Source organism: Acanthopagrus latus, chromosome 18 (assembly GCF_904848185.1).
Source record: "Acanthopagrus latus isolate v.2019 chromosome 18, fAcaLat1.1, whole genome shotgun sequence".
Taxonomy (NCBI): Eukaryota; Metazoa; Chordata; class Actinopteri; order Spariformes; family Sparidae; genus Acanthopagrus; species Acanthopagrus latus.
This window is the reverse complement of record NC_051056.1, coordinates 9,997,346-10,008,136: the sequence shown is the minus strand read 5'-3', so window position 1 is coordinate 10,008,136 and position 10,791 is coordinate 9,997,346.

The window sequence follows — 10,791 nt, the reverse complement described above, 5'->3', positions numbered from 1 at the left end:
TAGCAGCGTGGGCTCAAATCCCACTTCTGACATGCAGTGTTTTTCACCAGAACTGTTTCTTCGAACGAGAAGTTTGCAAAAGTCGGCATAATGCATGTTGGCAGTTTCTGACATAACTCCTGTAGAATGTGCACTGTCAATTTATGTTTTCACAGTTCTTTTCCTGAGCAAAGAATAGTCTTGTTTGTCTTTTCTCAACTTGACTTTTTTTATTGGAGCTTGGGTCCCGCCGCAAGTAATAGCTGTCAGTCAGTGGGTCAACAATCTCAAGCTGTGAAGTGTTAACTTGTCAGTTGTCTCTAGTATTTGATGCTGGATGAAATGTTTGTGGCATTGCCTTGAGAGCGATGGCTAATGTTGGCATTTCCCACAGCTGCTCTCAACTGTGACCAGTCAGCCAACCAAGTAAAGTAAGTTAGCACTTAAAGTTATCATTTTTAATGTGTTACCTTCTGTGTCACTCAGCGCGTTTACACGCACAGTTTAGCAGAGGTGGTGGACTCGAGTCACATGACTTGACTCAAGTCGGACTCGAGTTGCAAATGTAAGGACTTGAGACTTACTTGACTAACATTGATGACTTGATTTTGACTTGGCATTCATAACTTGAGACTTGACTTAGACTTGACACAGATGACTCGAAAGCCTTAGCTTTTCTTTCTGTCTTTTTTTTTGTGCATATTGAGATGTTAGTTTCGTTTTTGATACCTTGCCCTCTGTCACTGTATGGCGTGTGTGTATTTCAGATATAGCGTCTTCAGTGCGTACAAAAGCCATTATTCGCGCACACAACCCAGCACAATACCATACCGACACACATTCAGTGAGACGTACTTGTTTTTTCGTGCACGTCCGCGACGGACCTGCTTCTCCCTCAGGTGTTGTGTCTGTGTCTCTCCAGCTGTTTCCCACAGAGCTTTGCTTGGACTTGCTTGAGACTTGAAGGTTAAGACAGCTCTGCAGTTTAGACTGATTACAGCCATAGTTCGACTATACCACTCAATCAGACAACTGCAATTGTCCGAGTATACATGCCGGTGAGAAAATCGGATTATTGGGCCGGAGCATGTCATACCATGGTACTCTAGGTGGCGCTGTACTCATTTCAACTAGTGGTAACAGAAACAACTCCGGCGGACCTCTTTACGTCACCAGCTGCCTCGGCATTCAAGAAAGATGGCGTACAAAGAGCGAGACAAAGATACATCGTTGTTCACTTCGTATATGGTGTGCATGATAATTACACAAACTAGATGCAAAATGGTGCTCTTTCTTGTGGTGATTTCGGAGGAAAGACGTCGCCGCCGTCCTTCTACTTCCAGCTCACGGCCCTGGTAAAAAAAAAAACTTGCGCCTATGCAGAACGTAAAATCCGTTCAAATCTAAGTGGGATCTGGTTTTTAACTGTTTGACTTTTTGTATGCCTTAACAAACTAAAAAAACAAACTTCATTTTCATGACTGAATAAACTGAAAAAAAAAAAAAAATCAAACTGACCACCTGCCAACTTTCTAGCTCCAAACAATGTTCTGGGGACTATTTTCCTCTGAGAAGAGCTTGTTTACTCAGACATGGGGAAAAAAAAAAACAAAAAGAAACAAAAAAAAATTTGAGTTGTATTATGTCTTCATTAATGTTGTAAGTATTAAAATTCTGAGTTTCAATTTCTTCTCTCGAGCTACATAGTGTTCATTTAAGAGTAGTAGTAGTAGTAGAAGCAGCAGTAAAGTATTGTTTGTATAAACGTCCTGTCAGTCGCAAGTAGGCTTGTTGCCAGGCAACACCAGTCATTACCTTGCACGACTAATTTGGCTGACTCACGGGAACCCCAAACACTGTTTTGAGCCCCATTTCTGACAGTTTCGTTGCAGTAAGGAAAGAAAGCTTCCTAACGAGTATGAACGGTGGCAGTAACAGCAACTGAGAATTCTCTTAACATGCATGACAATTGAATCTGTAGATAACCACCTAATGTTTCCAGACTAGTGGCCTCTTTTGTCTGTGTGGACAGGTTTCACAGTGTCTTTGTTTTTGTTTTTTTTTTTAAATGCTTAGTGAATGCCCTAGTAAAAAAGTGTCATTATGCATTTTATGCAGGTGTTTCAACTGCCAGAAAGAAAACAACATTTTTTTTTAAATGAACATTTCAAATTGTACAAGTACACTGAACATTAACCAATATAATCTACATCTTTGTTGTCCATGGAAAAAGTCCCCAGATTCCCTTCAAAAATTCGCCCAATTATGTGAGATATCGGTTAGGAGAAAATGTGTTAACTTTAGCTTTTTAACATTCTTAACTACTTGGGACATCTTGATAAATTGGCCTACAGCACTCATGAAGATACGTCTTTCCTTGTGTAAAAGAAAGTTGTATCGGTTTGCTTTAGTGATGTACATTAATATGTGCGTATAAAGAGGGGGAGTGAAGCGGTATCCCAAGATGCATGTTAAAGGAGCACTATGTAACTCCATTTCATACATCTGTGCTCTCACATTATGTTCTGCTCAACTCTGTACGACGTAACAGTTTGTATGAAAAAAATAAAAATGTTTGAGTGGTATGGGTCCTCTTTCATAGTCACTTACAGAAGCATCAAATGAGTCAGTTATCTTCCCAGCAGAAATCTGTGTATTTATTCAAATTGTGATACCATTTCGCAAAGTGAGTTTATGAAAACAACACAACATGCTGCGTATTGCTTTTTCTTGCTTATATTTGAACAATCAAATTTGTGCAAGAAACTCTAGACAAAACCACAGTTTGAGAGTGCAAATGTATGAGCGTGAGATAGAGACATGATCAACAGCAAGTGGTGTTTGCTTGGACTGCTTAACCATCAGACCATGCTTTCAATTACAGTCATGAGGCTTGTGCAACACAAAGTTTTGCTCTGTAAGGTGCCAGCTTCCATTATTGAGGCAGTGCACATCTACAGTACACACTCTGTACTGCAGTGTAGCTCTCTCTCTCTCTCTGCCTTTCTAATTGTCATTCTAATTGTCTCTAATAGCTATTATCGTCACTGTTCCGATCTGATAGTTATCTCAGTTACAGCTTGAAAGACCTAATTACAGTTGGCATATACTTCTAGAGGTGACTTGCATGTCAAAGCCAAAAATACTGTTTTGGTATGTGACAGGGATGTGAAATTTGGATCCGAATCCCATTTGGAATGTTAAACTGAGAGAACATTCAGCAGAGAGTAAAGACTTCTACATGTTCAAAATCATGAAAGAGAGTGTCTTTGTTTTTTTTTTTTCTTCAAATTTGATTCATTTGATCTACTTTACATCTGGCTGGTTTGTCACTGAGAATCCATAGAAGTGCAGTGAATTTGGTGCAAAAAACATTATTGAATAATGAATGAACACTGAACACTGTATGGGCTACCGCTTGATCTCTCTCACATGATCTCATGTGGAAGCAGACGTAAACAAAATGAAAGTTATTCAGCAAGAACTGCAGGTGATTGTTTTTGTTTCTATCAACTGTAGTATGCTAGCTAATGTTAGTTCCAAGGGCTAGAAGATTTACTGTTGCTTGGCAGCCCCGCCAGTTGCTCCTGGATGCCTCTCTCAGTGGCTGTTGTGGTATGGCTCAAAAACTGCCAATGACATCATCCAGATTTTAAATCACCATTCAGGTGGCCCAGATGTGTCCGTGAACAATTCAGGATGCCTGAGACTGGGTCTGTACTCCCAAATAATGATGTTTTGAACATGATCTATAGTAATCAATAGAATGCTGCATAGACTTCTAGACCATCTATGAACAACATACACCCAGACCAGCATGGCACATATGAGTGAGGGACAGAAACATGGGATAATAATTTTGTTTTGCGTTGAATCTGTAACCAAGGTTGGATATAGTTTAGATGTATTGATTCCCATTATGATTCATAATCTGACAAGAGAATTATAAACTTCTGGTCTTGCTCAATCTGGTTCGAACTTTTGGCTGATTATTCAAGCAAACAAACAACACATGGAAATATGTTCAAAGCAATGTCCGGCATTTATTTTCGGCAAATGTAGGCCGCTGTGACCAGCCCTTATCACAATATATTATGCAATTCTTTATTGTTTCCCTTATCATATGGACCAAGAGAAATTAATACTGTTTTCTCTGCTTAGAGCTGTCAAGTCTGACACAATTAGTTACTGTTAATGTAAACATAATGCTTAATGTTGCTGCTGAACAAATAAAGCTTCCCACCAGCCATCTGCTGTAAGGCTGTTACTGTGAAGCAGCAACAGATGACTGTAGCCTCAGTCGCCAACTTTAACAACTGCTAAAAACTTGATCAACATGAAGAGTTTGACATTTTTATGCTAGCAGTATGGTTCTAGACTCTACGGCTATTGAATAGATTGACATCAAATTTTGAGCGGACATTCAATGTTCCCCTAAGGATGGATGTTAATGACTTTGGTGATCTTCTGACCTTTCCTCTAGCAGCACAAGTGCTTGCCATTTAGATTTCCATTCAAATATCTCATCTGCTGTAGGATGGATTGCTATGAAATTTGGTACAGACACTCATGGCCTCCAGAGGATGAATTGTTATCACTTTGGTGATCTCCTGACCTTTCATCCGGTGCCATCATTAGTTCAAAATGTTCTTTGCGACTTCCAAAAGTAATGACTTTCCCATCAGTATCAGCTGTACTATGTTTTGCTAATATAGCAAATATTACATCTGCTAGAACATCAACATCCTAGTGTTGCTTAGATGTTAGCTTGCTGATGTTGCATTTTGCTCAAAGCATTGCTAACCTAATGCCCAGAAAAAAAAAAATATTTGCAAAGTATGTTTCTGCCAAATCACAGATGAGTTAAAACTTGTTATTGCAACTTAAGGTTTCTTTACATTCATTAAAAAAAACATATGGTTTTGTTGCCATAAACATGGTTTCCCCATAAAAATATCCTGTAGTTTGATACTCATCAATGTTGAAATGTCAACTCAACTGCTGTCACCGACTTAGAAGCCTTGACACCTCTAACCACATGGCTATCCCATTCATCTCCTGTCATGAAAGTCAGATGTAAAAAAAAATGTAAAGTGAAAGTGATAGGACATATTGAAGATGTGTCAATGTGGTAAATAGTCATTACATACCTGAAGGTATCTGTGGTTTGAAGAAACATTAGATACTAAGCTTCAAAAGTCTTCATGAGGAATTAAATTCATATTGTTTACATAATGTATTCAGTCCAGGTTTAGGTCATATATTGTTCATAAATTCTACCAATGTCATCTATCATTTCCATTTACACCGTGACTAATATATCAGATGCAGACACCACTGGTCGGCTCAGTCTGATATGTTAAAAACAGGGCCACTATCCAGCCCAAACAACAAAGTAATCTCACTGTTCACACTCATGGAAAGAAATCCAGCCTGACCTTCAGAAAAAAGGAACAGTTAACTTACAACTTGCGCTTATTCCTGATGCGTACATTATGCAAGGCTTCACGTTTACCTTCACTAATATAACTGTGTGGGTGCATTCTGTACAATTCAGTTATGTAATTTCAGCCATGCTCATACAGCCAAATGTGCTTCCTTCCCTGCTTACCTCCATACTGTATAATTTCCCAGGTAATGTATTCCTACAAAATGAGCTGTGATGAGACTCAAAACTGATGTTTACTGTGTGACAATGCATTACTGCCTGGCTGCACCAACTGCTCACTGAGAAATTTAAAACTCACGAGCCCATGTACTTATGCAAACCACATATTTCTTGTTATTCGTTTCATCTGCATAAAAAATAGTTGGTTGCAAAGCCTTTTCCTGAAGAATTCGATTGCTTTGGAAGAACTTTCACTGTTTTTGTAAAGGGACCTGTCACTGTCTCTGCCATGACTATCCATCTATTTAAAAAAAAAAACATCCTACCTGCACTGATCTCCAGTTGCAGACTGTCCTGGCATTATCCAACAGTATTGCACTACCACTGCAAAAAATGAAACCCATACATATTATACTTTGATGAGAGTAGGTTTTGTCTGGAGAAAAGTGAAGGTGTTGAGTCATTTCATCCACTCAACATCACTTCTCCATTAGCACTGGTATGTTTGACACAGATGGAAACCTCTGAAACTTTTAAAGTATAAACGACCTGAGGATGGTGTGATTATCATCACCAAATGACTCTTCTTGAGAGGATGGCTTTCTCTTCTGTGTAAACCCCTTATTGGAAGAGATTGGCTCTGTAAACTATAGAATAAAAATGTCAGATTTCAATCATTTGCACAAGATGTTCTTAAGTTGGAGCAAGTGTGGTTGTACTATCTTGGTGACAAAGCTCAGAGTCAAAGATCATACCCACATTGCAGGCGGAATGCTTGACATTGGAGGACAGGTGTCCAAGATTGCTTTTTAAGTCACAGGTCAGCGTCTGGGGGCCAAATGAAAGGATCTCAGATTTGGACTGATTGAGCCGGGGGAAGTTTTGCGACATCCAGCATTTAATATCAGATGGACAAGCCTTAACATGACAAAATATGTCATTGCCGGTCAGCAGAACATAAAGTTGCGTGTCATCTGCATAAAAGTGGAAGTTAATGACTATCTGACCCAAAAGAAGCATATAAATAGACAGTAGTACAGGGCCAATAATTCTAGCTAGGTTTCTTTAGGAGAGGTTCAACTATTGCATCTTTAAAACTTGATGGGACTGAGCCAGTAGACTGAGCAGTTGATAATGTAGAAATTTGTCAGCCAACAGTCTGAAATACCCCTGTCACAAATCTAGCAGGTATGATGTCTAATTGACAAGTGGAGGTCAATAGAGAGGAGGCTGGTGATGGATTAAAAAGCACATTTTCATTCATGTTCAGGTGAGCTCTTTCAACTTACTAACATAGTGTAGCTATGTCTTGAAGTCACATGTATAATGTAACATAAGTAACTGAGGTAATGTAGGTATGTTTAGAGCAGACGTTACAGAAGTAACCTAGTGATTTTAACCCAAATCACAATGTTTTCCAGAACCTAACCAAGGAGTTTTAGTGCCTCAATCTAACCAAACTGACCCTTTTCAGTCGTGGAAGAAACATAAAACAGGGTAATGCAACATGGCATCCTCTGTGGAAGAGGACCCCTTCCCTCTGTAGATATGTAAAGCTCATTTTCAGGGAGTAAAAAACATAATAATTCTTTACTTTAAGTGAGTATAAACCATTTCATTTTATTTCAGCAAATAGATTGTATTCAATAGAACAATATACAATAGAATTGTATTCTACAGGCAGTTAAGTGAAAAAGCAATTCTGTCTGTGTAATATCAGCTATGTCTCTCCTATTGCATGTTCCACTCCAGTGTGATGCCAGGTTATTTGGCCATAAAACTATGCCTCTTTTGGCTTTTACCACTGAGTTTCAACTCATTTAATGAGATTATCTCTGCCTCCAGAAAAACTCTGCCTCCCAGAATTGTTTATACCATTCAAACGCCCATCTGCATTTATACCAACGAGCTCAGCACCATGGCCAGAATCAGACATGAGCTTAAATGGCAGTCACCCAACTAGAAGAAGGGCAGTGTTCAGCCCACTAAACATTTACAACACAACAGACATGAAAACAGGCATGGGATTTGCTTTCACTGAGAGGAAAATATGGTTCCTGATCAGGAGTTTTCAGTGGAAATTGTCTGAGCAGAATTGCTCTGTCGTGAATGTGAGCAGTGAACTGGTAGCTTAAAGAGCCAAGAGGCCTGGCTTACAGGCTTCACAGCCGTCTTTTCATAGCCGCGGCAGCGATCACGGCGAAGCCTGAGAGGTGAAAGCCACTTTTGGCAGCTGCTGCAGTAATGTGACATAAGGAGCTGGAGTGAAGAGTTATTGAAGCAAAAACATCAAAGGAGGGTTTCTTGAATTCTGTCAGCCAGGGACACCAGGGAGAAATATAGCATTACCCAGGAACCTAGGTGCATGAAAAAGCACTGCCCCCCCACCCCCCCACCCTCTCTGGGAACACTGCATATCATTATTCATGTTGTTATTCAGCTGTGTGTATGCAGCATGAATTGACAGGGTGTGAACATGTGCTCTGCATAGAAACACGAGGAGGATGAGATAAAGATGGGGTCGGTGTTACCAAAGAAGCTGTCGCAAATTGGTCCCATAGGAGACAGTCTCTCATCTCATTGATGGAGCACTATATAGTTTGGGAGAAGAAATTGAAACTCAGAATTTTAATATTTACAATATTAATGAGTTAACAATACAAACTTTTTTATTCCATACTTTTTTTCCATAACTGAATAAACAAGCTGTTCTCTGACATTGTGTTGTGCTCAGTGATGTGCAGTCAGGTGAGGCAGGGTAGGCAGTGCCTCACCTAGACCAATGAGAAAAAAGAACAAAATATTTTTTTTTTTTAATAATTTTTTTAACCCTAATTTTTTTTTTATTGTGTTTTGATTGTTGATTTTTTGCTTTAAAAATGAAAAATAAAAAGGTATAATGTGTTGTTTTAACGATATAAGGAATGCCCATAAAGAAAAGCGCGCTTTCCAGGCTTGCCTGAAGTGAACACAGGGGACGGAGGCAGACTCTGCCTCTGCCTCTCTGTGCCGTGTGAAATGAACGCAAACGGTTTAGGAGGTTTGCGCATGCGTAGTCTGTTCTCACACTGTCTCTAATGGGCATCCCTGAGGCACAGTGCTTCTCTGCTTCTGTGGGTTTCGTGGGTTTCGCGGGTCACCCCCCTCCTCCCCCCCAAGGTTTCGCGCTGCTGTTGTGGCGCGCAGTGATTTGATTTCTGCTGCTAGCTATGGAGATTACTTCGCTAAAAAAAATGTCTAGTCTGACATTTGTGGAAAAACAAAAAATAATATTAACCGGGAGACCAACACCTGACCTGGAGAATTTAACGCAAAGGAAGGGACAGAAAATTGTGAGGACTTTTCAGACAGAATGGTACAAAAAGAAAGAGTGGTTGTGTGGATGCAGCCAAGCTAGCAGGCTGTTCTGCTTTCCCTGTCTACTGTTCTCGGTGGGAAGTGAGAGCGTGTGGGTGAAGGAGGGTTATGGTGACCTGAACAACCTGCCAAGGGCGTTGCTCAAACATGAGAAATCCACAGCCCACATCCACTCTCAGATCGCCCTGAAAACGTTTGGTAAGAGTCGCATTGACACAGCCCTGGATGAGCAGCACAGGCTCCATGTCATTGCACATAATGAAAAGGTGAAGGCTAATAGAGAAATTTTAAAAAGCCTCATTGATGCCACATCATTTCTTGCCAAACAAGAGCTTGCCTTTCGGGGGAATGACGAGGGAAATAACTCAATCAACCGTGGAAATTATGTTGAACTTTTGCATTTGATGGCAGAAAAGGACGACAAATTAGCCAAACATTTGAAAGAGTCAACTGTATTTGTGGGCACATCAAATAGAATTCAGAATGACCTCATCGAAGCCATCAGTGACGTTGTGAGGTCTAGTATTAAAAGTGACGTAGACGCTGCATCTTTCGTTGCAGTCGAAGTGGATGAGACAACTGATGCAAACAACAAAGCTCAAATATCTGCCGTTTTGCGATATGTCAACAGCGACTGTGAAGTGAAGGAGGCCTTTTTGGGATTTGATGATGTCAGCAATGACAGAAGGGCACAGGGAATTTCAAAATACGTCTTGGATGTATTGGAGAAATATGAATGCGCTGAGAAATTGATCGCACAAACATACGATGGCGCTGCTGTGATGGCCTCGGAGCTCAACGGCGTACAAGCCAAAGTTAAAGAAAAAGTGCCAGAAGCTACATTTTTGCACTGCTATGCACATACATTGAATTTGGTTCTGTCACAATCAGCCAAATCCATCCCGGAGTGTAAAGTTTATTTCAAAAGTGCTGAAGGGCTCTCAGCATTTTTCACGAAGTCCACCAAACGCACACACCTGCTAGATGAAATAGTGAAATGCCGCATCCCTCGAGCATCATCTGTTAGGTGGAATTCAAACTCCAGACTGGTACAAACTATCCTCCAACACTTACCAGATCTCCACCAGTTGTTCCGGACAATGATGGATAACTCCGATGAATGGGACGGTGAGACCATCGCTATGGCCTCTGGATTTGATCTCTGGCTGTCAAAAGCATCCACCTATTTTCTCCTGATGGTCTATGATGGCATATTTAATGTGACAGACGCATTATTCCGTGTTCTTCAAAACAAGGCAATGGACATCGGCGTGTGCTGTGCACGCGTCAGAGACACTATGTGTGCTCTGAGCAATCAGCGCGACCAGTTTGACAGTTTATATGATCGTTTCGAACAGAAAAAAAATGAACTGAAACTGACGGACAACAGTCGCCGGACCCAATCTCCAAGAGACGAGAGGAGAATGATCTACACGAGTGTACTTGATAACATAACTGAGCAACTGAAGGCCAGATTTGACAATTTAAATGAACTTGCTTTCCTCGGCTTGGTTGACAGCAAGAAATTTTCTGAGATGTCAGCTAATTTTGACACTGAGAAACTCAATAGCTTGTCAAAATACGCAAGATTCTTTGATCAAGTTCGATTACAGTCTGATTTGGTGGGATTATATTGCTCACAACTGGTCCAGGGAATGTCACCTGCACAGCTGCTCTCATTCTTGAAAGACAATGACCTCCAGGAGACTGTACCAGAGGCCACAAAGTTATTAAAGCTGGTCTTAACGATACCTGCTACAACGGCATCCGTGGAGAGGACGTTTTCAGCTTTAAAGCGCATCAAGACGTATAACCGTAATAGGATGCACCAGGATAGACTTTCAGCA